The sequence below is a fragment of the Sciurus vulgaris genome (assembly GCF_902686455.1).
Source record: "Sciurus vulgaris genome assembly, chromosome: 9".
NCBI lineage: Eukaryota > Metazoa > Chordata > Mammalia > Rodentia > Sciuridae > Sciurus > Sciurus vulgaris.
In genome coordinates, this window is record NC_136469.1 from 53,811,206 (window position 1) to 53,837,802 (window position 26,597).

Sequence of the window (26,597 nt, forward strand, 5' to 3'; positions counted from 1 at the left end):
CAGAAAACTTCTAGACCTCATCAATGTATTCAGTAAAATAGCAGGATATAAAATCAACACACATAAATCTAAAGCATTTTTATACATAAGCAATGAAACATCTGAAAGGGAAATGAGGAAAACAACTCCATTCGCAATAGCCTCAAAAAAATTAAAATACTTGGGAATCAATCTAACCAAAGAGGTGAAAGATCTCTACAATGAAAACTACAAAACATTGAAGAAAGAAACTGAAGAAGACCTTAGAAGATGGAAAGATCTCCCATGTCCTTGGAAAGACAGAATTAATATTATCAAAGTAGCCACACTTCCAAAGGCACTATACAGATTTAATGCAATTCCAATTAAAATCCCTATGACATTTCTCATAGAAACAGAAAAAGCAATCATGAAATTCATCTGGAAGAACAAAAGACCCAGAATAGCCAAAGCAATCCTGGGCAGGAAGAGTGCAGGAAGAGTTCTATACCAGAACTTAAACTCTACAATAGAGCCATAGTAACAAAAATGGCATCGTACAGGCACCAAAATAGGTAGATCATGGAGACATGCCCACATAAGTACAGTAACCTAATACTAGACAAAGGTGCCAAAAACTTACAACGGAGAAAAGATAGCTGTTCCACAAATGGTGCTGGGAAAACTGGAAATTCATATGCAGTAAAATGAAATTAAACCCCTATCTCTCACCCTGTACAAAACTCAATTCAAAATGGATCAAGGATCTAGGAATTAGACCTGAGACCCTTCACCAAATAGAACAAAAAATAGGCCTGAATCTCCATCACGTAGGTTTAGGACCAGACTTCCTTAACAAGACCCCCATAGCGTAAGAAATAAAAGAATCAATAAATGGGATAGATTCAAACTAATAAGTCTTTTCTCAGCACAGGAAACAATCAATAATGTGAAAAGAGAGCCTACAGAGTGGGAGAAAATCTTTTCCACACACACACTTCAGACAGAGCACTCATCTCCAAAGTTTATAAAGAACTTAAAAAACTTTACACCAAAAATACAAATAACCCAATCAATAAATGGGCTAAGGAACTGGACAGACACTTCACAGAAGAATATATACAGGTGATCAACAAATATATGAAAAAGTGCTCATCATCCCTAGTAATTAGAGAAATGCAAATTAAAACCACCCTAAGATTTCTTCTAACTCCAATTAGAATGGCTATTATCAAGAACACAAGCAAAAATAAGTGTCGGCATGGATGTGGGGGAAAAGGCACCCTTGTACATTGCTGGTGGAGTTGCAAACTGGTGTAGCCACTCTGGAAAGCAGTATGGAGATTCTTCAGAAAGCTTGGAATGGATCCACCATTTGACCCAGCTATCCCACTCCTCGGTTTATACCCAAAGGACTTAAAATCAGTATAGTACAGTGATACAGCCACATCAATGTTCATAGCAGCTCAATTCACAATAGCTAGATTGTGGAACCAACCTAGATGCCCTTCAGTTGATGAATGGATAAAGAAACTGTGGTATATATATATACAATGGAATATTACTCAGTCATAAAGAAGAATGATTATGGCATTTGCTGGTAAATGGATGAAGTTGGAAAATATCATGCTAAGTGAAATAGGTCAAGCCCAGAAAACCAAAGTCTAAATGTTTTCTCTGATAAGTGCATGACGATATATAATGAGGGGGGATGACGGGGAGAAGAGAAGAATGAAGGAACTTTGGAAGGTGTAGAGGAAAATGGGGTGGAAGGGGGTGGAAGAAGGAAAAATAGTAGACTGAGATAGACAGTATTACCTTAGTATATGTATGATTACATGAATGATGTGGATCTACAATGTGTACAACCATAGAAATGAAAAGTTGTACCCCATTTGTGTACAATGAATCAAAATGCAGTCTGTAAATTAAAAAAAGATTTTAATAATTAAAAAAAATAGTAAAGAAGCACTGTGTATATGTCAAAAAGCATTCACCCAAAGAAGACTTTCCTGCCACAAGAGAACAAATGCAGGTAGGATCAACTAAGGGCATGTTTCTTTAAAAAATCCAACAGGAGACAATGAAACCTAGGTGACCATTTGGGAAGAATGTGCACCACATAGTACTCAGCCAACGAGGAACCATGGGAGGGACCCTGCACACTAGGGAATGAAATGCTGATTATAATCACTCTGGGTGTGCCTGCTCATCCAGACACCCAGTCTCGTAAGACCATCATTAAAGCCTTGCTATTTTTGCTGTACCTCAGGTCTCTGAGTCCATTTTTGGGTTTGGGCAGGTGAGTATGATTCTCACAACAGGGAACTGCATTTCTCTATTTCTTTCACTCTGGTTTCTAGTTGTTTTGACCAATGTGTGCTATTAGAAAAGCATCCATAGTGAGAGCAGGGGAGAGGCCAGAGTACTTTTCCTCTCTCCTGTTTTCTATGGTGTCTGCAGAAGCTGCTGCCTCTTCTCTGTGGCTTCATTCACCCAGCAAGTCCTTCTTTTCATAATACCATCTTTGGCCAGGTATCCCTAGCTATTGGGTTCCAGTAATACTTCCTCCCCTCAGCAGCATCCTACTGTTGATATTCTCTGGAATGATTCACCATACTAATTCAGCTTTTAGAATTTTTATCATTACAACACCTAAATACCCCATATCAAATTAACCCTGTTTGATGTACGTAAGAGTGGCTTCTGATTTTGGAAAAGACTGAATAACAGAGTATCTCCAATTAATGTAAAAGGAACAAATATGTTTAATGACAACAAATACTTTGAGGTATGTGTTAAATTGCTTTTATCACTGCACACTTAAACCTGATTTACATGGAACTGTCATTTTCAAGGCCAGCCTCAAAAATGCCAATCATAGCAAATCTCTTTTCTATGGTTTGATATGGTAGTCTCTCTCGTGTGTTAAAGGTTTGGTCCCCTGGGTGGTGCTATTGGGAGATGCTGTTCTCTATTAGGAGCTGTGTCCTAGTGGGAGGTCTTTAGATCACTGGAGTAATGCCTCCAAAGCGGACTATGGGACCTGCATTTCTTTCTCTTCTTGTTTCCTCAAGAGTTAAGCACTTTGCTTTACCATATGCTTCTACCATGACCTGTCACCCTAGGGAGAGGCCTAAAGGAATGGGATTAGTTGATCTTTGGACTAGAACCACCAGAACAGTGAGCCAAAATAACCTTTTTCTCTTTATAAGTAAGGTGGCTCAGGGATTTTGTTATAATAGTAAACTGACTGATATACTCCTATATATTTATTTGAGTCGCTTCAATATTTGAGAAAAAAAAGTAAAGACCCCCTCTAAAAGAAGGGCTATACTTTCCAGGGAGTATTTTTCTACAATTTGAGTACCCGAGAGTTGCCAACACATAGAAAAATGTGCTACAAATATAATACAGAGTTATATTCTAGGGAAGTTATTAGAAATGAACACACACCAACATTGTTACTTTCTGAGATAATGTTAGTCAAGCAAAATTTTTTCCTATAAAGGAAAGTTTTTCAAAATTTTGATAGCAATCCACAAGTCATTTTAATGAATAATGATTTAAATTAAAATTAAATGAGAAAACAGAATATAAGAAAAATAAACTAATGCTTATCAGAAGATAAAGTATGTGGTGCATAAACTCTAATTTTAGTTACATGGTATGCATGTGTTATTGTGGATGTTTGTGAACTGGGTGATGATGTACAATCTACTTTTATGTGTAGGTTAAGGTAAAAAACCAAAACAAACAAAGAAAAAATAATTCTTGAAAGAATCAAACTAGTATACTCCCTTGCCTGGATTTTAAAAGATGTGATTACAAAACATATTCTAAGTTTTTTCTCAGTGGTGTAATTTAAATAAAAAAATCTTAATTTGCTTCACAAGGATCATTTGTTGAACATTAAAAATAAGAGGAATATGATTTATAGAACCTGGCAGATCATTCATATTCACTGATAATGATTGTTATGGACTAAGTGGTGACCTGTCCCCCCCATTCATATGTTGAACCTAACCCCTAACACAACTTTATTTGAAGAAAGGGACTTGAGGGAAATAATTAAAGACAAATGAGATCATAAGGGCAGGATCCTAATCCAACAAGACTGGTGTTCTTATAAAAAAAGGAAGAGAATCTAAGAGTATATGTGCATAGAGGTAAGGACACAATAAGATGGCAGCTACCTGCAAGCCAGGAAGAGAGGCTTTACCAGAAAGCAAACTTGCTGGCACCTTTTGGACTTATAACCTTCAGAACTGTAAGAAAACAAATTTCTATTGTCAAAACCATGTTATCTACTATTTTGTTATGATAGCGTAAGTAGAATAATACACTAATTATCTCACATCTTTCTCTAAACCTGTACAGCCATTCATACTTGAATAAATTGTGAATGTCTAAAATAAGTATTATCAACTAGAGACTGTACAGTGGTATAAATCAGCAGTTATATAAGACTACATTCAGTACGTCTGAGTTGAATGTAACATAAAATATTTTAAAGGTATTAAAAGTCATTTCATTTTTGACAGTTTTATTTTTCTATAAAATTTATTTTACTTTTTCAGTTGCTAATATCATACATATTGTAAGTACAATCATTACTAATCAGTTGATATTAAATGTATAATTTGGAGTAACAATGTAAAACTTTTGATGCAATTTTCTGTCTTGTTTTTGCTTATATCCTTTTAATTTTTATTTACTGCATCTTGAGAAAAGGCTTTTAAGTGGTGAAATACTAAGAAATATATGTAAGAAAGAGAGCAAACAAATGAAAATGGTGACAATGCAAATGATGTCTATGAAAATGTAAACAGTCAGCCTTCTTTCTTTGGCCAATAATAATTCTAAGATGGCTTTAATGGTCATCCCTGGAAGTGATAGGTCATAACTAGCTCTGGGGAAAAGTTAAGCTATTATTTAATATTTATTTATTTTTTGATTTGATGAGAATTAAAGAAATTTAAAAACTTTGGAATGGTTTGAAACAGGAGAAATGTCCTCAGGAAATTCAAGAGTTCAACTTTGATGCAAAATTCTACTGTAATGACAAATCTCTGAACACCTCGGATGTATACATCAGATTTCTAAGAATACCAAAATGATTGTGTTATCTCTATAATCACTCCTTTGTTACTAAAAAAGGTTTTATCTATGAAAAAAAAAAAAAAAAAACCACTGAAAATGGGTGTGTAGTCTCAAAAATCACAGAGGCACAGCACAGTGTAAGTGATTTAAAAGACAGTCTGAATGAAGAGTCCAGGATGCTTTTAAATCTGGCTTCAAATCCTAGCTCGGCATTTAAATAGCTGTGAATCCTTGAGTAAATGACCTAATTTCTCATATCTCAGTTCTTCATCTGTACAATGGGGATGATAATATTATATGAGTTAATATTAAGACTATCTTCTACCCACTAAATTCTTGGCAAATATTTTTTAAAAAGACACATACAAATGTTAGCTGAGAAGGAAATGCTCAATTTTAGAATTTAAGAATTCTTAAACATAGCTATTCCCTTTGTCTTTTATTTTTGTTTGGTTTACCTCATAGTGATATCTTTCTGGGTGGATTAACAATGAAGTGCTTCATAAAGGAGTTTTAGGAGGAATCTTAGTACCCTCTGCCCTTTTAAATTATAATCTGTTAATGTGAAATTTCCAAATTGATGAACCATGTACAGTAAAAGCAAAAATTGTGACAGGTTTCATAATACGATACCAAAATATTTTGAAGTGAATTCATGTTTATTTTGTTTATTACATAAACAAGGGAGATATACTTCATACCAAGTAGACACAGTTATTCTTAAACTCACCTTTCTTTAGAATATATTTGAAAATAAGAAAGGTCGTGCTTGTGTGGAATGAATTAAATCTGTTCTTAACTGAAAACTGCTAGATTGACTAAACTTTCAAAATCTAAAGTATATTTTTACTTAGAAATATATGGAAGTGAAATGAACACCATTCTCCAAAATATATTATATCTAAGAATAAACTACTCAGGGGAATTCAAAATACCTTCCCTGAAACAAAAGCATGAATCAATTTAAAACTGAGAATCAATTTTTAAAAGATACTATGGGATCTGTAAGTAAAAGAAGCAAAAAGTTCATCAATAGAAACTGGTCACTGTAAATGGCAACCTGGAGCTCTGAAATGTCAATTTCACACTGCACTAAGCATATCCTACCAAACATGACCAAACTGCTGTTTGGAAAAATATCAACACCTGCTACTACATTCTTTGAAGTAATAGGTCAGGCATATTAGCCAAGTCAGGTAAAAACCTATATCAACTTGGACCTACCCACTCAACACAGGAATCATTTTCCATATGTTTCAGTGTTGATCACTTTTAAACTGGATATGTTAATTGACTTAGAACAAGTAGCTAACTCCAAATAGACTGTAGTTTGGCCTGGTGTTATAAAAAAATGCTGAAGAATAACCTTATAAAGCATTGGGGAGAACTTAAATGAGCTATAATGTATTCATCTAGGATTTCTGGCTGAAGGTCAAAATACATAACCTATTGCTACAATCTGCCACTCATATATTCCCTTCAGTCAGGTGCCCACCATAGTGTTGACAGCCCCAATCTGAATCATTTATTAGGTGAGAAAAATTATGCAGGGGAGGACTATTTTCCATATAAGAGGTTCCTTTGGGAAAACTGGCCTGAGGGACTGAAGATACAGACACTCCAATCTGACAACAAAGCAAAGGAGTATGTTGCTACTCAAAATCTCTAGGGAGTTTTCTTCCCTGGGGAAAGTAGGGGTGAAGAAATCCACCACAACCCAGTCCCTTGGACATAAGTAAATGATGGCTGTCAAGCAGATGTAGCTCTAGAGATAGAATTTTCAAATTCACACAGATTCAATTGAGGCTGACAAACCACATAGACATAAAAATGTAACTTAGATTTAAAGCACAAGAAAGAGGCTAATGAGCATCTGACAATAAAAGATGATTCTCTCTGGGTGCTTTTGGTCAAGTTTCTTTCCAAATATATCCCTACATTGCTACACTCCAGAAGCAAATGATGAAATAAGCCATTTAGCAGTCAACTATCACAAATATCAGGTTTTTATTACATTATGAACAAAATGGTGGTTGAAGAAGTCAGTAAAAAATGCCATAATCTTTGAGTGAAATACAACGGGCAGAGTCAAAGCTTTGCAGCCTGAAGAAGCCAGAATAAATACAGTAGATGTAGTAAATTGAGTCAGAGCCTTTTCTCAAAATACTCAATTCTCCTATTTAAAAACACAAGTCATAGCCTCTGGCAATCACACTTAAGAATGTCGTTTACCAACATCCACAAAGCCAGAAAATTAACAGATCATAATAGTACAGAGATCTCTGAATTCTTTAGAAAGTTTTTTAGAAATAATATGTGAAAGTGTAAAGAGAGAGATAAAATTGTTAGCTGTTACTTGTCCCAGAGTTTTAAGACAATGTAAAATTGTTTGATATCAAAAGGAAACAATGTTTCCTACCTCCTGCCCCGAAAAACAAAACTATAAAAACTGGCAAGGCGGGGAATAGAGATTAAAGCTGGTCCCCACTTTACCAATCCATCCATATCTGGCATTACAAAACTAACTTTTTGATACTCACTTGATAGTCCCTTCTTATACTCAGTCTCTCTATTTTGCCTTTGTTATTACTGTTTTCTCTCACTTAAGTACTTTACTCTTTTCTTTGTTTAATCCAGGGTTGGCTTTCTTCAATAGCCAAAGTCAAGACCCAGTTGACCTGCCTGGAACTTTTCCCAACCAAGAATTAATCTTCCTCCCTTTTGGTCTCCACAATACTTACTGCCACTGTCTTTCCAACTCAGTAACCCCTAAAGAAACATTAAAATTGCATTCTTAAAATGTAATGCAATTGGCAAAAGCTGGTTAAGATCAAATTTCATAGAAAAGAGGGGATTAAGAAAAATGCTTTTATATATGTTTCCTTAAATAGCAAGGTTCTAGAAGGTATCTATTCTAAAACAATATGAATTTATTGGAGTTACCTGATCCCATGGGCTTCCAAGTACAAAACCTTCCTGCTGAAGAAGCAGATTCTCCCACAGTTTAACAATAGGAGCCTAAATCTCTTTTCCATGAGACCCTACCTTACTTAGAATTTACTAATTTTATACCTGAATTCTCCTCAATCTCCTTTTCTCTTTCTATAAAACTTAGAAATAAGCTTCTGTAATGAACTGACCAAATTACTTTTCTGGGCAAGCCATATCTGTATATATACACACACACACACACACACACACACACATATAGTGATGTTAGAGAACGGATAGATATCCTATCTCTGAACTGCTCCTAAGACCCAGTGAGATGTCCTTCTTAAGAGGATGTGGCAATAATTACCATGTTCTCTTATTTGGGGACATAATTATGAGTTCTTTCAAAACATTAGTTTTGAGGAGTTAATGTACTTCATCTTAGTGATTCTGCCATTAAAAAAAAAAAAAAATGAGTCTCAAGGAGATTCAAGATGGATTAGAGGAAGGCTGCATTCCCAGTTGTTCTGTGGCTTGGGATTTGAACAACAGGAGTACAGCTTCTCAGTGAGGTGGGTGAAAAAAGGATTCACTAAAATTCAATATTAGACAGTTAGAGTGTCTTAGAGACTCAGAAATTTGGGTACATTAAACAAATAAAAAAGAGTACATTGGACCCAAGCCAATTGTGGCAGTGTTAGCAGTGCTGGGAGGGAGAATACAGACAGAAACCTAACAGATTTGGTGTGGAAATACCCCAGATCAGAAAAGCAACTGATCTAGAGACTGCACTGTGCTTTGAGGTTTGAAAGGGTGCTCTGTTTCTCAACTGACTATGGAGAGATGAGGCAGGAGTCATCTTAGACAATGACTCTGCAGCAGCTGCTGCTGACCTGGGAGATCACACTAAACACTGCCACACGGTCCTGGCAAGCACCTACCTACCATGTGACCCAGGGTGTACCTAGCAGAATGTGAGTGAAACCCACACAGAGAACATTGTGCCCAGGAGGATTTAAGTCAGAAAAGTGTTGGGAAGCCCCGCTCACTTTTCCTTTGAGTCCGGAGCTCATGTGACTAGCTAAAGGGGATTGGGAATCTGAACAGATGCATGTGAATACACTCAGGACTAAGTCTAGAATGGCCGTGTTCCTAGGCAGCAGAGTATGTGGAGGATTGGCTCCTCTGCCCCATGAGTAGAATTCTGGGGAGGCACCTGAGATCCAGAGTCCCAACAGAGATTGGCAACTGCCAAATTCTAGGAATGCATTGATCTAATCTCTTTAGAGCAGACATCACCCAACAATTTGACCTAAGTCCCAGCTTAGGAATTCCAGTAATAGAACTCTACAGTCGCCCCACACTGGGAGTGCATTGATCTGGTCTGTACAGAAAATCTCCAGCTGACAATACTTCCCATTCTATCCTATCTTATACTGGTGAGAAGGGAAGCTGAGAATTATTTCAACCAGCTTCAGCCCTAGGCCACTCCAACTGGTAATTTGGTGAGCAATACAAAAAGAGAAAGGAGTTAACACTCCCAGCCACTGCTCTCCCTCTCTCTTAGTACACACCCCAAGAAGAAATGGAAGAAAAGACAGTGGATGTAGACAGTGACCATCCTCAGTAGAGATAATTCTTTCATTTTTCATTAAGAATCTTTTCCGTGTGTGTGTGTGTGTGTGTTCTTGCTGTGCTGATTGGTTCATGGACATATATACATACACATATTTGTTTCTTTTTTCTCATTTTTTAATGTGGTTATTTTTCCTTGCCTTATCTTGTGGGGGTTAGGGTTTTGGGTTTCTATATTTTGGTTTTGATTCATTTTGTTTTCTTTTGTTTCTCTTTCTTTTCCTAATAACTGAATTTCCTAGTTCTCTTTTTCTCTCTCCCTTTGTTTCTTCTATTTTTTTTCTACTCCTTCCTCATAACCATCATCAGCTGCAAAATCTTTTCTGCATTCTCTGTTCATTTGTTGAAATTGTAAACTCTTTTATACCTTCCTATAACATTTTCTTTTCTCTTAATTAACTGTATTCTTATCATCTTTCAGAACCAATTGGTTTATATAACTCCTGCCCTCACCATTCAACTTATTACAATTACCATTGCTGTGCATAACATAGTTGACACCTATTGCTTACTTTAATGCCAGATCTAGTTCGTGGTTACTTATTGTTTTTGCTGTTAGCAACTGCTGACCCCACCATTTCTGGATTTTTTTTTTTGTGTGTGTGTGTGTGTGTGTGTGTGTGTGTGTGTGTGCGGTAATCAACATTTGTCAATGTCAGAGTAGGAACCTGGAATTTATATAATGCTGCATATGGTTTGCATCAGTTGTTGCTATTGTTTATTTCCTTCTATACTTTGAGGTACTGGGAACCCTCAGGGGCACTATAAGTTCACAGGGTAGAGACTTTGTTGCTAAGTTAAACTGGGCCAAAAAAGATAGCACACCTTGTTCTACACGCAAATTAATGACACTCAATCTTCAGCTATATTTTAATACAAAGACTAGAAAAGACAAAACCCAAAGTTATCACCAGGCTCCAAGTAGAAACAGCTAGTGGTGGGTCCTCAGGTCTCACAGACATCTACTGTTGCAGCAAAAGCAGAATCAATACAAACTCTAGATACTGCACCTACAAGGGGGATCTCAATCTTGATCACTGTAGGATGTTGTGGCAAGTAAAAACTGTGCCCTAAAAAGGTCCACACATAAGAGTGAAAGAGGAATCCCTCCCAATAGATGCATAAAACTCAACACAGGAATTCAAGAAATATGAAGAAACAAGGTAACATTAGACCTGATAAAGATCGTAATTTGCCAGCAAATAATCTCAAAGATATTGAAGTTGATGAAAGATAAGATAAAGAATTCAGAAGAAGTCAGCGTGGTGGCAAATGCCTGTAATCCCAGTGACGTGGGAAGCTGAGGCAGGAGGATCACGAGTTCAAAGTCAGCTTTAGCAAAAGTGAGGCACTGAGCAACTCAGTGAGATCTTGTCATTAAATAAAACAAAAAGTAGAGATGGGAATGCGGTTCAGTGGTTGAGTGCCCCTGAATTCAATCCCTGCTACCACCCAAAAAACAATTCAAAAGAATGATTATAAAAATGATCAATGAATTCCAACAAAACATATGAAAACAACTGAATGAATTAAGTCAGCCAGATGACATGATTATATATTTAGAGAAACCTGGAAATTCCACCAGAAAACTCTTAGAACTCATAAGTGAATTCAGTAAAGTAGCAGGTTACAAGATCAATGCTCATAAATCCGACGCATTTTTATACGTAAGTGATGAATCTTCAGAAAGAGAAATTAGGAAAACTACCCCATTCACATTAGCATCGAAAAAAATAAAATACTTGGGAATCAGTCTCACAAAAGAGGAGAAAGACCTCTACAATGAGAACTACAGAACACTAAAGAAAGAAATTAAAGAAAACCTTAGAAGATGGAAAGATCTCCCATGTTCTTGGATAGGCAGAATTAATATTGTCAAAATGGTCATACTACCAAAAGTGCTATACAGATTCAATGCAATTCCAATTAAAATCCCAATAATGTACCTTACAGAAATAGAGCAAGCAATTATGAAATTAATCTGGAAGAATAAGAAACCCAGAATAGCTAAAGCAATCCTCAGTAGAAAGAGCGAAGCAGGGGGTATCGCAATACCAGATCTTCAACTCTATTACAAAGCAATAGTAACAAAAACGGCATGGTATTGGTACCAAAATAGACAGGTAGATCAATGGTACAGAATAGAGGACATGGACACAAACCCAAATAAATACAATTTTCTCATACTAGACAAAGGGGCCAAAAATATGCAATGGAGAAAAGATAGCCTGTTCAACAAATGGTGCTGGGAAAACTGGAAAACCATGTGCAACAGAATGAAATTAAACCCCTATCTCTCACCCTGCACAAAACTCAGCTGAAAATGGATCAAGGACCTCGGAATCAGACCAGAGACCCTGCATCTTATAGAAGAAAAAGTAGGTCCAAACCTTCAACTTGTTGGCTTAGGATCAGACTTCCTTAACCGGACTCCCATACCCCAAGAAATAAAAGCAAGAATCAACAACTGGGATAGATTCAAACTAAAACGCTTTCTCTCAGCAAAGGAAACTATCAGCAATGCAAAGAAAGAGCCTACAGAGTGGGAGAATATCTTTGCCACTCATACTTCGCATAGAGCACTAATTTCCAGAATATATAAAGAACTCAAAAAACTCTACACCAAGGATACAAATAATCCAATCAACAAATAGGCTAAGGAAATGAACAGATACTTCACAGAAGATGTACAAGCAATCAACAGATATATGAAAAAATGTTCAACATCTCTAGTAATAAGAGAAATGCGAATCAAAACTACCCTAAGATTCCATCTCACCCCAATTAGAATGGTGATTATCAAGAACACAAGCAACAATAGGTGTTGGCGAGGATGTGGGGAGAAAGGTACACTCATACGTTGCTGGTAGGGTTGCAAATTAGTGCAGCCACTCTGGAAAGCAGTATGGAGATTCCTTAGAAAACTTGGAATGGAATCACCATTTGACCCAGCTATCCCACTCCTTGGCCTATACCCAAAGGACTTAAAATCAGCATACTACAGAGATACAGCCACATCAATGTTCATAGCTGCTCAATTCACTATAGCCAGATTGTGGAACCAACCTAGATGCCCTTCAGTTGATGAATGGATAAAGAAACTGTGGCATATATATACAATGGAATATTACTCTGCCATGAAGAATGATAAAACTATGGCATTTGCAGGCAAATGGATAAAATTGGAGGATATCATGCTAAGTGAGATAAGCCAATCTCAAAAAACTAAAGGACGAATGATCTCGCTGATAAGCAGATGAGGACATATAATGGGAGGTAGAAGGGGTTAGCGTTAGTGTTGGTTTTAGGGTTAAGGATAGGAGGGTGGTAAGAATGGAGGAAGGAAGGACTGTGTAGAGGGAAAAGAGGGTGGGAGGAGTGGGGGGAAAGGGAAAAAAATAACAGAATGAATCAAACAACATTGCCCTATGTAAATTTATGATTTTTAATAAAAAAAATTAAGTCAGCCAGTATAGGGTATAAAGGATAAATTCAGTACAGAGGTAGAGATATTGAAAAAGAACCAATCAGAATTGTGGGAATGAAAGACTAAATAACAAATAAAATGTTCAGTATAAAGTCTCCCAATTATAGTAGACCATGCTTTAGACAGTATCTCAGAGCTGGAAAACAAAGTGGCTAACCCTGAACATTCAGACAGCATAAAAGAAAACAACCATGATCAGAATATGCAAGAACTCTGGGATAACATTAAGAGAACAAATTTAAGAATCAATGGAATTTGAAGGGGGGAAAGAGAGGAATATAAATTCATTGGGTTAGACAAAGGGGAATGAAGGGAAGGGGAGGGAGAAGAGGAATAGGAAAGACAATAGAATGAAATGGACACAACTTTCCTATGTTCATATATGAATACACAACCAGTGAAACTCCATATATGTACAACTACAAGAAGAGGATCCTAATTAGAATAAGTTGTACTCCTTATATGTATAACATGTCAAAATACACTTGACGGTCATGTATATATAAGAAGAAAAAATAAAAAATAAATGCAAAAAAAAATAAAGAACATCAATGAATTGAGAGGGACTGTAAGATGCAGGCTAATGAAATGGATAAACATAGGAAATAACAAAAGTTTCCAATCCTCTGGATGAGAAGGACATCCAGATACAGAATTATTATGGTTTAGATGTAGTGTCTCCCCAAAGCTCACATGTGAGATAATGAAAGAAGGTTTGAAGGAGAAAAGATTGGACCATATCCTTAACCTAGTCAGTGAATTAATTCCTGATGGGATTAACTGAGTAGTAGTTGGAGGCAGGAGGAGTGTGGCTGGAGGAAGTGGTTCATTGGGGGTGGGGCATATATTCTGTAACTGGAGAATGGAGTCTGCTTTCTGATCACCATGTGAGCTGCTTCCCTCTGCCACACACTTCTACCATGATGTCCTGCCTCACCTTGAGCCCCAAGGAATGGAGCTAGGTGTCTATAGATTGAGACCTCTGAAACCGTGAGCCCTGAATAAACTTTTCCTCCTCTAAAATTGTTCTGGTCAGATCTTTTAGTCACAACAGTGAAAAAGTTGACTAAAACAAAAATGCATTCAGAACCCCAAACAGACAAGATTAAAAAGAACCTCTACACAACACACAATTAAAATGCCTAACAAAGAACAAGATAGATTTTAAAATCCTCAAGAGAAAAATGTCAGATCACATTGAGAGGTAAGCCAATCAGAATCAATTCTGACTTTTCAGTACAAATTCTAAAAGCCAGGAGGGCTTAGAATGCTACATTCCAAGTTCAGAAAGAAAATAACTGTCAACCAAGATTGCCGTATCCAGCAAAGATATCCTTCAAAATTGATGAGAAATAAAAACCTTGGGAGATAAGCAAAAACTGAAAGAATTCATGAGTGCTAAAAACTGGCTCTGCAGAAATCACTTAAAGAAATACTCTACATAGAAGAAATTAAAAAAAAAAAAACCACAAAAGAACACTTGAAGAGTAGCTAAACAATGAGAAAGAGAACCCAATTAAACATTATAAATAAATCAAAATGGCAGGAATTTATAAACCTCTCTCTATAATTATATTGAATGTAAATGGTCTCAAATCTCCATACATAATCTCTATGTATAAATGACATAGACTGGCAGAATGAATTTAAAAACAAGGCCCAACTATCTGTTGTTTGTAACAGATGCTGTTGGATATGAAAAATGAAAAACCCCAAGATAGTGTGAACCTCAAAAAGGGAGTGAAAAAGAAAGCCATATGTTGATAGCTTTTATCTCTTTTGAGATAAATCCTTTTCAGATGCTGGCCACTGGTGGAAAACAGTGTTTGCTCAGACCTCTAAATGATAGTCTCTAGGAAACACTAATCTCTTCCAAGATAAATCCTCTCCAGGTACTGGCCACTACCCCCCAATCCCCAAACCCAAATTCCTGAATGTCCTAACTTACATACTCACTAAATCACCTCTCAGTATAACCTATATAAGCCTAAACTTCTCCTTTGGCCAGTGGCTCATTTTCCACCAGGAAAGTGGGTCTATCAGAACCATGACTCCATTCCTGAATGAAGACTTTTACTGATTTGTGAAGTTTTTGTAGGTCTGGTCTTTTTGCACTAACAGTTGGTTCCCTGATCAGAAATGAGAGTAAGGTGAAATTAACCCTTCCCCATCCCCTTCCCCTTCCCCTTCCCCTGTAGTTACATTAAATGACCAATGGGACCTGGGAAGCGGCTGTTGAAGCATCTGGCACCTCCAAAGATCTCTGAGGTCAGGAAACCTCCAGTCATGACTCATGCAGGTATGGCTGAATCCTAAGACTGGGGATCTTAATTTTAAGATTACAGATTAACAAAATTGTCTGAAATTTACAAAATGGCAAGGTTGTCTGAGGTTCCTACTTCCAAGTTTTCTTTTTTCTTCATTCAATTACCAAATATATCAAGCCCTATCTCAACTAGGGAGAAAGAGACTCCGAGGAAACAGGTAAATAAAAAGAAAATAGAGTGAGAATAAAAAGAAGATATAAAAAATTAAAAATTAAAAAAAAAAATCTATGTTAAACAGTCATCCACCACTCAAACTTCCCAGACCTCAGTATCTGGATGTGAGTATGGTACTTGTCAAAGGGCCTCCAGTCTCCTGCAGGCATCTCAAGACAGGAGCTGCCCCTCCCAAAGATGGTGGCCACGCCCTCAGGGATAATTCAAGATGTCTGTACCAGCCTCCAAACATGCTGGGGAGCCACTCGTGCAGTCTGTGTGCCGGGTGTGGGTGCTGAGTCCGCGGTCCAGAAGCAGCAGGTGGGCAGTCGTGGTCCCATTAATTTCTCTTAACATTGCATCTATTAAGTTTTATTTTTTAAAACAACTAGTCTTAAAGAAATTAGGAGCTGTACACCCCTGGTTACACAGCAACAACCATTATTTTTGAGTAGTACACTACATTAGAGTCTAAATTTACCTTTAAAAGTTAAACTTGTTTAATATAAAAAAAAATCAAAGTAATTGTGGTACTATTACTCTTCTTTGTATATTAAATGGGTTCATATCTTGCAGGTATACAAAATAAAGCATGACATTTAAAAGAACATTTTATCAAGCTGCTGTCTTCCAAACTAAAATTGTCTGTAATGGTAATTTTAGACTTATAAAAGTAACAAACTTAATTGGGGATTTATTTATATCATTTAATGTTCTGTAACTGAACCTAAGTCTTCATGTTACTTTTAACACTGGGGTAAAAATGTAAATGTATTTCTAAAAGATAATAAGACTCTAATCTGTTTAAAGGTTAATATTGTGGAACATAAAAACATTTTACCATTTTTCCACACACAAGGTAAGTTAAAAAGCTCTCTCACCCTTTATTTAATTCAAATATAACATTAAATTTTGTCAACTAATGTTCATATAGACTCAGGAAACAATATATGCAAACTTTGTAAAATGACACAAGATAGAGGCAAAGATCAGTTTCAGAACTAAAACACTTTACCTAAAATTCACCAAGAACCCCACCTTATCTGAGATAAGGCTCTGCCTCACACCTTACTGCATATTAGAATGGCTCCAAAATAGGCTGGACTTCAGTTCATTTAAAGTTGTATTCAGAAGAGTGATGTTTGTTGCAAAGATTATCGTGCTCTCAAACATGGATATAATGTGTAATGCAGCCAAAATTCAAGATAACTATTACACAAACTGAACATTTTTTATACTCGTTAATTTCACTTTGTATTTTCCTTGTAAATTTTATAACTGTCATCTGTTAATGTTTTATAGAGGTACTACTTCAAGAACACACAACCTAGTAATTTGAGATAATAAGCCATCACATACAGGACAGATAGGATATATGGCTAACTTCTAGTACAAATACTGGCCCCAATTAAATATAAGGAGTAAATGACTATAAGTTTATAGACATTGAAGTTAAAGCCTAGTACTGTTACATTAAGACTAGTAAGACTGGCTCACTGGATGTTTAAAGTCAAGGCCTAAACATTGACGTTAAAAGAAAAGGACCAAGAAAACCAATATTTGGCTCTTGCCCTCTGAGTCAGCCTGAAACCAGGGAACTAGAGAACTTCTCTAAGGAGCTGTGCAACTCTGAGTCACATGACCCCTGATCAGGGAGATTAATGAGACCACTAGAGAATGGAAAGCCAATCAGAGAACCTGCTTCAAAGAGGAGGGTCACTGTAGAAGGGAGACATGCTTGATGCTTCCAAGGGAAGCCACCTCATCAAGGAGGCCCTAACCAATCCTAGCAATGAGATTGCATGAAAAAAGCTAAGAAGTTGCTCTCAAGTTCCCCAAGAGTGACCTCTTTGGGCACTCAGCTGGTTCTTAATGGCTGTTAGGAACAATTTGACCAGCTTGATCTTGAATACCTAGCAAAACAGTTATAACCAAAATACAGCCATACCTGGACATTTTAGAGGAAAAACAATAGTTATTTTAAAATAGGACTTAAGATGTACACTTGTGTCAGTCCCACAGCTCTGATGACTCCTAACTTCTGAGGTTTTTTTCCCCTTTGGGAGGCTCATATTTATCCCTGCCTACAAAAATTAAACTGGCCTCTGTACCTTAATTTTCCTTACTCCTCAAACTGACACTTTACCCCACAATCATAGCCTACCCATTCCAATAATAGCATACACCAGACATAGGAGACCCCGCCCCCATTATCCCCTACTCATAGGCTAAAAACATTCACTGGGGTTAACACAGGAGAAATGGAATTAGGAACCTCTATTCACTATGAAAATAGTCAGCACAGGTCACTGAATTCATACTGACTTTATGAAATCAATCAGACTCCCTGGCATCTGTTGTCCTGCAAAATCTGTCAGGGAAGAATGATATTTCTATGTAAAACAATTGGGAATGATAAGAGACAAGTTAAATAGCTCCAGAATTACCTGGAATATGGAAAATAGATCTGACTTCAGAGCCTTTTCAGATCTGAAACATGATTTTCAATATATTAAATTTTAAAAATCACCCATCTTTATGTTTTCTTTCGTAAGGAATTCTCACATGTATGTTATATCCCTATGTTTTATTGTCTGAACCTATTCAAGTACAATATAATGCCTACAAAACATGTATTATGTTAAATATGAGAACTTAACTTTACAACAATGTGTCAATCAGAATACATGGCAGAGTCCAGGACCAATTGTTGGGATTTCCAAAAGGCCAAAAGGCCACCTGGCTCCCTATAAGAGTGCTAAACATTTTTTTCTGGTGGCTAATAGCTGGCATTGTTATCTTGATGGGATAATCATCTCTGAATTTTACTGAGACCTGGAAAAGTCAAGTACATATTGATCAGGAAATTCTGAGTGTGGTCTGGCAACTAAAAGACTGTTATATGGCTAGAGGAACAAGTACAAGGTTTACTGCAGACTCAAGAGACTGCAATGCTACTATAATATTACTCACTTTTATGTTACTAGAGTTCCATATGATAACACTGAGATTCAATGGCAAAATTTAATGGGGCTTGATTATTTTCATAATGCTTCTTTAGATGTCTTAAAATTACAATCTCAGATCCTGGCCATTGTTAATGCCAAAACGCCTACTTTTTTTTTTTTTTTAATTTATTTTTATTATAAACAAATGGGATACACGTTGTTTCTGTTTGTACATGGAGTAACAGCATACCATTTGCATATTCATATATTTACATAGAGTAATGATGTTTGATTCATTCCGTTATTTTTTTCCTTGCCTCCCACCCCACCCACCTCTCTTTTCCCTCTATACAGTCCCTCCTCCCTCCATTCTTGTCCCCCTCCTACCCCCCATTAAGTGTCATCATCCACTTATCAGTGAGATCATTCCTCTTTTGGATTTTTGAGATTGGCTTAACATGATATTCTCCAATTTCATCCATTTGCCTGCAAATGCCATAATTTTATTAATCTTTATAGCTGAGTAATATTTCATTGTATATATATATATATATATATACCACAGTTTCTTTATCCATTCATCAATTGAAGGGCATCTAGGTTGGTTCCATAGTCTGGCTATTGTGAATTGAGCCGCTATGAACATTGATGTGGCTGTATCTCTGTAGTGTGCTGATTTTAAGTCCTTTGGGTATAGGCCGAGGAGTGGGATAGCTGCAAAACGCCTACTTTTGATAATGAAGAAATCTGGGGCAATTTAGCTGAAGAAATTTCTTCCCTTAACACTTTCAAGTACTTTTCTACACATATAGCTGGATTACTGGCCTCAGCTCTACTTGTAATTGTGTCCCCGTTCTTGTTTTGCATAATTTGTCAAGCAGGAGGAAATGACTAAACCACCAGGAAAATATGGTTCTAAGATTAATCATGCTTGCTATGCTCCAAAGGAACTGGATCCCTGAAATCATGGGAAGAATCTCCCAAATCTGATTGGGCCTTAACTAGGAATAATAAAGTCCTCAATTACAACACATGCCAAAATCATTTTCCTAATACTAACAAATTAGTCTTCATCTTTCATGCTAAAATTATTCTTCTAACATTAGTAAGCTAATGAGACAAAGAAGGTCACTTCATACTGGTAAAGGGAATAATCCAACAAGAAGACACAACAGTAATAAATATTTATGTCCTAAATGTGACTACAAGTAATTACATAAAAGAGAGATTAAATCAAATTAAAACATCAGGTAGACCCCAATACAAAACTGAGGGATTCCATCACCACTATCACCATTAGGTAAGTCATCTAGACATAAACTCGGTAAAGACTCTTTGGACCTGAAAAATGTAAATCAAATAGAATTAACAGCTATAGACTGTTTCATCTAGCAACACTTTAATACACTATTTTCTCAGTGGCTCATGTAACTTCATGAAAATAGCCCACATTTTAGGCCACAAAGCAACTATTAGCAAATACAAAAAAAAAAAAAAATAATAAGATATGATTCCCTGGATTTTGTCAAATCCCAAAAATGAAATTTGAAATCAACACAACAAAACCTAAGGCTTTGAGTTGGCAGAGTCTTGACTGAGTAGGTCTCCTTATCAGCTTCTGAAGGTGCTTCTTTTTTCTAGTGTGCTGGCAGTGGCGTCTGCCAGACCAGACCAACTTTGGGACAGGACTTGAAGATACTGAAATCTGCCTGGTTCCAAATTATTTTTAAACCAGCAGGCATGAAAGGTTTGGGAACATTCAGCTTTGCTGCAAACCTGGGTAGAGATCAATTTCTTTTCTGTAGGTTGTTGCCAAGAAGCACAATAAGTACAAAAAAAGTACCATGGTGGAACAGTAAGTTCTAGACAAGACCAGAAGTGAACTTGGGAAGCAGTCTCTGCACCTGAGATTTCCTTAGAATCCTAACCTATAGAACTTGTAGAAACTGCTGGAGATGAAATTGTAGACCTTACCTGTGAATCTTTAGAGACTGTGGTCATGGACCTGACTCACAGTGACTCTTGTAATAGCTGATGGAAGGAGGAGGCCAAGAAGGAATGCCAGGAGGTTGTGTAAAGAATATGCTGACAGCTGCATGGTGAACAGTGTTGACAGGAGATGCCCAGGGATGGAGATGTGTATGTGACTACCCACACTCCCAGAAATGCCAGGGATGAGGGGGCCACAGAACTCAGGCCCTCTGGTACTGACTGTTGTCCCATTTGCACAAATAGATAACCAGAATTTGTGCAGAATGGATGTCTCATTGTCTCTACAGAGTGTGGCCACATCTTCTGTATCCAGTGCCTCCATGATTCCCTTAAGAATGTTAACACTTACCCAAATTGTAGGAAAAATATCAAACACAAATGGTACCACCCCATTTATATATGAAGTGTCAGATCTGCTCAGGAAAGACATACAGCCTTTCTGGCTCTTCACATGGTATCTGCCTCCAATTTCTCGAGCTAAGAAAAACAGTTTCAAAACCAACATCTGATATGTAAACTTCTCTTCTGTTTCCAACTCCCTTGGATCCTTTTGTTATTTCCAGTTTTATGCTCTGGAGCTGGATCAGTGGCCTTCGCCGTTTAGCTCTATATCTCTGTTCCTCTACAATGGTTTCATCCCAAAGTAGGACAAAGGAAATCAGGCATATCAGAGTTGAAAACTGTGGTTCCTTGCCAAGAAGTTTCCATGTTTGGAAAGCTTGCCCCAACTCTACCAGGCACACAACCTTCCCAGGCACCTGCCAGTCGACCAGTTTGCCTACTATAACCAAGCAAGACATGGTCCCCTCAACCCAAGGGTTCCAGTTGTAGGAGTGGCCCTTAGGAAAGCTCAACCACTTAACATTTTTGTTTTTATCTCGAGGGTCAGAGATGACCTGTGATTCTGCCTGAACATCATACATGTGCAGTATTTTCTACAAATCAAGAACTCTGAAGGGCAAGCCCCCATTTCCTAAGAACAAAAAATACAATAAAGCCTATTCATTACTACTTTTCAGCAGTCCAGGAGATGCAGTACTGTTAGTGTCTTCCTCAGAGCCCAAATGTTGCCTGTGGAGCAGTGCCTATCCCATCCTGTCTCTGCTCACCAACTGTTCCCAGGAACCTAACCCATGCTCCAAAGTTCTCCACATGGTACAGGACATTGAAAGTCAATAGGGCAGGCACATGGGTATCCTCTATTTTCTGATAAAATCTGTCCTGTGTTGACCACCTGCCCTCCAGTCCTCAGTTCCTACCGCCTATGCCTGCCCAGGCATCAATACTGGGAGGTGGTGGCAGTAACTGTGGCCTTATCAACCACTCACTTCTGTGCTTTTGCCCAAGATTCTAGTGCCCCTGTTTCAAGGATCTTGGCTCACTGGACCTGGCCCTGACTTGGCTTCTCACCCTGACCCACAAGTTGACATTTATTTCAGAAGCTGCTCTTCTGGTCAGGTGGGCTGTCATCCTTTGGAATTTTGACTGCTTTGTAGGTTGGGTTGGCATAGCATGGTGGTTCTTTCTCTGCAAGAGCCAGATAACAACCTTTATTCCATATGGGAGCCTTGAGTTTTCTCAGAGGCAACAAGGGGATCCAGACTGACACTGAGGGCACTGCGGTTTGGGTGGCTGGTGGGGGAGGGGCCTTTCGTGACATGCCATGCAGGCCAGCCTCCACCTTCTCATTTTCCTTCTTCAGAGAACTTCAAGTCAAACCAATAGCCTTTTTATGTAAAAATCTTCATGATGGGAAAGTGGCCCTCTGGCTTTGCTAGCAATAACTGATTTTCAGTCTACTTTCCTGAAAGAGCAGGGACTCCTCACAGAGTTCACTTCAGACAGGGCTGAAGGAGCACCCCTTCTCTATGTAAAAGAAAAAGGTCTCATTCTTCACTCTGACTTCTTAGCCTTTTGGCTTACTTCCAGTTAGTTTGAATGAGAGTCATGATTTTCTTCACAGAGTTGAAGAAGGTAAAAGCTTCAGTGTTCATCATCTTGAGGGGCTGCATGCCTGCCTGCCCCCCAGCAGATGTCATGGTCATTAAGTCTCCTTTGGGTTTCATGGAAGTGTTTGTTAGACTTCAAGGGCAAAGGTGACCATGCGGCCTGTCAACCCATAGATATGGTGACACCCATTTCAAATTTTCTTTGTATTTTATCTTTAAAGACAACTAATGTGATGGCTTATAAAAGTTGCATTACTTCAGCCTAAGTTAAATTGGGAAAAAGTGTGCTTAGTTTCTGCTAATGAGAAACTGCAAATTAGGAAAAGACTGGCATGAAAAAAGTCCTTTACCTCAGTGTACATAGTTCGGCTCTTTCTTTTTTACTTTTAAATTTTATCCATGTACAAAGTCTGTTTTGGACTCCTCTGCTAGTGTTGCAGTTATGAATAAAATCATTAATTTGGATCAAAAAAAAAAAAAAGGGAAAAACCCTACAGAAACTATATAAACACATGAAGATTAAATAGTATGCTTTTGAATGATGACTCATTGATAGAAGAAACCAAGTAAGAAATTTTTTAAAATTTAGACTGAAATGAGAACAGTGATACAACATACCAGCCTGTGGGCACTATGAAGGCTATTCTAAAAAGATGAGTGCCTACATAAGACAATCAGAAAGATCCCAAATAAACAACCTCATGATGCATCTCAAGGCCCTTGAAAAATAACAAACCAATTCCAAAGTCAGAGGAAGGAAGGAAAAATTAATATCAGAAATGAAATCAATGAACTCAAGAATAAAAAATACAAAGAATTAATGCAACAAAGAATTGGTCCTTTGAGAAGATAAAAAAGGTTGACAAGCACTTAGAAACTAATCAGAAGAAAAAAGGTACACATTAATAAAATTAGAAAAAGGAGAAATCACCACAGATTTCACAGAAATTTAGCAGATCACTAGGTACTATTTTGAAAATTTATACTTCAAAACATTTGAAAATCTAGAAAAAAAATGGATACATTTCTAGATAAATATGATCTGCCAAAACTGAATCAGGAGTACATAGAAAACCTAAAGAAACCAATAACTTGTCAAGAGATAGAAGTAGTAATAAAAAGTCTTTCAATAAGGAACAGCCCAGGACTAGATAGATTCTCAGATGAATTCTACCAGATCTTTAAAAAAGGTACTAATAATTCTACAAAGTAGAAGGGAGTGGTATACTACCAAATTCATTCTATGAAGCCAATATCACACTAATACTAAACCCAGATCAGAACACATCAAGGAAAGAAAACTATAAACCAATATCCCTGATGAAATTAGATGCAAAAATGAAAATATTTAGTAAATTGTGTTTAACAACATAGTAAGATGATTGTACATCATGACCAAACTGATTTTATTCCAAAGATGTAAGGATAGTTTATGCAAATCAATAAATGTTATTCATTACATAAATAGAATGAAGGACAAAAATCACTTAGTCATCTCAATAGTTGCAGAGAAGGCCTTTGACAAAATTCAATACCAATTCATGAGAAAAACACTGAAGAAACAAAGGAGATAAGGAACCTACCTAAACATCATAAAGGTTGCTTTTGGTAGCATGGACATTTTAACATGATGGTTTTCATGATGTGAAAAATTCAGTCACCCCATAGCAAATGGAGAAAAGCTGAAAGCATTTCCTTTAAAATCTGGAAAAGAAGAATGTCTCCTATCACCACTCCTACTTAATATGGTGTTAGAGTCTAGCCAGAGTAAATAGACAAGAAAATAAAAAGGATAAAAATTGGAAAGACAAAGAAGCCAAATTATCAGGTTGCAGATGGTATGATTCTATACCTAGAAGATCCAAAATTCCACCAAAAGACTGTTAGAGCTAATTAACAAACTTGGCAAAGTTTGCCAAGTTCACAAAATCAACATATAAAATTCAATAGTTTTCCTGTATGCCAACAATTAATCAGCTGGGAAAGTAATCAGGAAAACAAATTCCATTCATAATAGCCTAAAAAAATAAATATAATACCTAGGAATAAATCTAAATAAGGCGGTGAAAGACTCCACAATAAAAACTATTTTTAAAAAATGAAGAAATAAATTGAAGACCTCTAAAGATGGAAAAACATTCCATGTTCATGAATAGGAAAACCATCATGTTAAAATGTCCATGCTACCAAAAGCAATATACAGATTCAATGTAATCCCCATTAAAATTCCAAAAACATTCTTCACAGAACTAGATGAGACAGGTCTACAATTCATTTGGAAGAATAAATGATTCAGAATAGCCAAAGCAATTCAAAGTCAAAAAAGCAATGCTGGAGGCATCATGATACCTCACTTCAAATTATACTATAGAGTTATAGTAACAAACACCACATGGTATCAGCATAAAAACAGACATGTAGACCAATGGTACAAAATAGAAGATGCAGAGACAAACCTACACATCTACTGTCACCTGATCTGATGTTTGACAAAAGTGCAGAAAACATACATTGGAGAAAAGACAGCCTTTTTAACAAATAAGGTTGAGAAAACTGGTTATCCATTGGTAGAAGAATGACACTAGACCTGTACCTCTCACCCTGCACAAAAATCAATTTAAAATGGATCAAAGATCTAAGAATTAGACCAGAAATTATGCAACTCTGAGAAGAAAATGTAGGATCAACATTCCAATGTATAGGCACAGGCAAAAACTTTTTCAGTAGGACTCCTAAAACTCAGAAAATAATGTCAAGAGTGAATAAGTGGAAAAAGAAACTCTTTTACACTCTTTTTGGGATTGTAAATTAGTGCAATTACTATGAAAATTAGTATGGAGGTTCCTCAAAGACTAGGCATGGAACCACTATACTATCCCACTCCTAATTATTTTTATCCTAAAAAAATTAAATTCATCATACTACAGTGATACATACACACCCATGTTTAATAGGAGCACAATTACAACAGCCAAACTATGACACAAGACTAGGTATCCATCAACAGATGAATAGATAAAGAAAATGTGGTACATATACTCAATAAAGTTTCTTTCAGTCATAAAGAAATGTGAAATTATGTCATTTGCAGGAAAATGGATGAATTGTGAAACAATTATGTTAAGAGAAATAAGTAAAATTCAAAAGTTAAAAGGTCTTATGTTTTCTCTCATATGTGAAAGCTAAAGAGGAAATAGGAAAAGAAATAGGAAATAGGGGGTTGGTGATCTCATGAAAACCAGAGGGAGATCAGTAAAGGAAAGAGATCCTGTGGATGGGAGGTGGTCTGGGAGGGAGGTCTGGGGAGTAATATTGGCCAAGTTATATCATTATATTGTGTGCAAGTATGAATATATAACAAAAAATCCCATCATTATGTACAACTACAATACACCAATTAAAATGTGGAAAAAATGAGTCCTATTGTGATAATAAAAAAACAAATCCATTTTTCTCTGAGTCCAGATAGGTATTAAAAACTATTCTATTATTTGTTATCTTTATCAGTAAATTTTTAAACACCAGATCTCTGAGATAATTCTTTTGTTTCTTTACAATTTTCTTTTGAGAACTCAGAGTGCTCAAGTTTAGAATTATGTTTTACAACCCAAATTATCTTTCATACTATTTATCCACTATAATTCATTCATTATTTCATTTTAGTATCCATTAAATCTCTTATTCTTTGTGCTGATAACTTAGGTGGACTTAAGAGTTATAAACAGGAATAACTGGTCAGTGCCCTCCATGAGCTAAGTCTGTTTGGGAGAGACAGCAACTGGTAAGGGAATCACCTTCTATGTTCAAAGTAAGCACAACTACTAACAGTAAACTGTCCAAGAGAAAGAGCAACTGGATAAAGTTGCTTCCATTCTGTTCCTTAAGCTTCATCTTTCTAATGGTGTTCACTTGAATTGCCACTATTACCTTTCATGCCTCCCTTTGGAGGTATGCTAATCTCCCATAATAATATAATCAAACAATCATTCAATCTTTCTTTCTTTGGCTCCCATAAGCACAATGGAGAATAGGTTGGTATTTCAAAAGACTTTTGTCAGGTAGTTACCGAAAAATAAGGGAACAATAAAAACAATATAACAACAGGCATCCT

General features: G+C 36.7%; 1 protein-coding gene and 1 pseudogene across 2 annotated transcripts in view; one reads left to right on the forward strand and one right to left on the reverse strand.

The window, feature by feature from the left end:
- Positions 1 to 26,597, reverse strand: part of GSTCD (glutathione S-transferase C-terminal domain containing) — a 183,661-nt gene that overhangs the window by 97,454 nt on the left and 59,610 nt on the right. The window lies entirely within an intron of this gene.
- On the forward strand, positions 15,796 to 22,967 carry LOC306669245 (E3 ubiquitin-protein ligase RNF4-like; annotated as a pseudogene). Its single transcript has 2 exons — positions 15,796 to 15,918; positions 20,386 to 22,967. The product of its transcript is annotated as an E3 ubiquitin-protein ligase RNF4-like (transcript).